Source organism: Orycteropus afer, unplaced genomic scaffold, assembly GCF_000298275.1.
Source record: "Orycteropus afer afer isolate SDZICR_OR568_19922 unplaced genomic scaffold, OryAfe1.0 scaffold00009, whole genome shotgun sequence".
NCBI classification, from domain to species: Eukaryota; Metazoa; Chordata; class Mammalia; order Tubulidentata; family Orycteropodidae; genus Orycteropus; species Orycteropus afer.
This window is the reverse complement of record NW_006921596.1, coordinates 7541138-7542931: the sequence shown is the minus strand read 5'-3', so window position 1 is coordinate 7542931 and position 1794 is coordinate 7541138.

Below are 1794 nucleotides of genomic sequence, written 5' to 3'. Positions count from 1 at the left end.
AAATTAAAAAAAAAAACCCAACTCATTGCCATTGAATACTTTCCAACTCATAGTGACCTCCATTGGGTTTCCAAGGCTGTAAATCTTTACGGATGTAGATCGCCCAGTCTTCCTTTCATGGAACTGGTGGGTTTGAACCACTGACCTTCAGGTTAGCAGTCAAGGGCATTATTCTTTATAATACCATTGTTGTTGTTGTTGTTATGTGCCGTAGATAACAAAAATGTGTAAGAGTTTTACATTGATAACTACCAAAAGAAAAAAATTGAAAGAAAATGAGGGCCCCTTAATAAATAAAATGGTAAGACATCCCATGTCCATGGGTCAGAAAATTTAAGATTACCATAAAACTCAAATTAATGTACATACAATGCAATCATCAGAATCTAAGTTTGCTTCTTAGTAGAAATGGACATGCTGATTCCAAAATTCAAGTGGAAATGCAAGGGATGAAGAATAGCCAAAACAGTCTTGAAAAAGAAAAACTGTGTAGGTAGGAGAATTTACACTTCTAAATTCAAAATATTGCAAAGTTTCAGTTATCAAGACTTTGGTACTGCCATAAGGATAGACATATAGGTCAATGAGATAGATTTGAAAATCCAGAAATAAACCCTCACACTTACAGTCAATTGATGTTTGACAAGGATGCCAAAGAAATTCAGTAGGTGAAGAATAGTCTTTTCAACAAATGGCTCTGTGTCAACTAGATATACACATGCAAGAGAATGAATTCGGAAGCCTACCTCCCACCATATACAAAAATTAACTCACAATGGGTCAAAGGACTAAATTAAGAATTAAAACTGTAATTTTTTGAAGAAAACATTGGTAAATTTTTGTGACCTTGGATTAGGCAATGGTTTCTTAAATATGACACCAAAAGCACAAGTAACAAAAGAAAAGAATAAATAATTTAGAGTTCATCAAAATTTTAAATTGTTGTGCTTCAAATGATATGATAAAGAAATTGAAAAGGAAAACAACAGAATGAGAGAAAGTATTTCAAATCATATACCTGATTAAGGACTTGATCTACAACATCTACTACCCATCTGTCAGTTTGCTGTACTATGGTGGCTGGTGTGTTGCTGTGTTGCTGGAAATGATGCTACAATATTTCAAATACCAGCAGTCATCCATGGTAGACAGGTTTCAATGGAGCTTCAAGACAGACTAGGAAGAAAGGCCTAGTGACCTACTTTCAAAAATTAGCCAACGAAACGCCTATGGATCACAGCAGAATACTATCCATTCTAGAGCTGAACGATGAGTATCCCAGGTCAGAAGGCACTACAAATAGCTGCAACAATGGACTCAAACATGCCAATGGTCATAAAGATGATGCAGGACTGGGCAACATTTTCTTATGTTGTTAATATGGTTGCCATGTTTATACACAGAAGGGAACTTTCTTTGTTGGCTACTAGGGATGGGAAGGAAAGGGAGGTTAATTCTTAGATGTTGTTGTTACGTGCCGTCGAGTTGGACTCGACCCATAGCGACACTTCCTTGGGTTTCCAAGGTGGTATCACTATGGAAGTAGATTGTCCAACCTTCCTTCTGAGGACTGGCTGGTGGGTTTGAACCACCAGCCTTCTGGTTAGCAGTCAAGTGCCTTAGGCACTACACCACCAGGGCTCCCTTTATGCCTCCAGTCTATAAATAAACATTTTGCCAGAACTCCTCCACCCTTCACTCTTCCCATCACCTGACCTGTGGATTTTGGGACACAAGACTGCAGAGGTCTCCAGCCAGTAGCCTGACCTATGGATTTTCGAATTGCCAACCCAT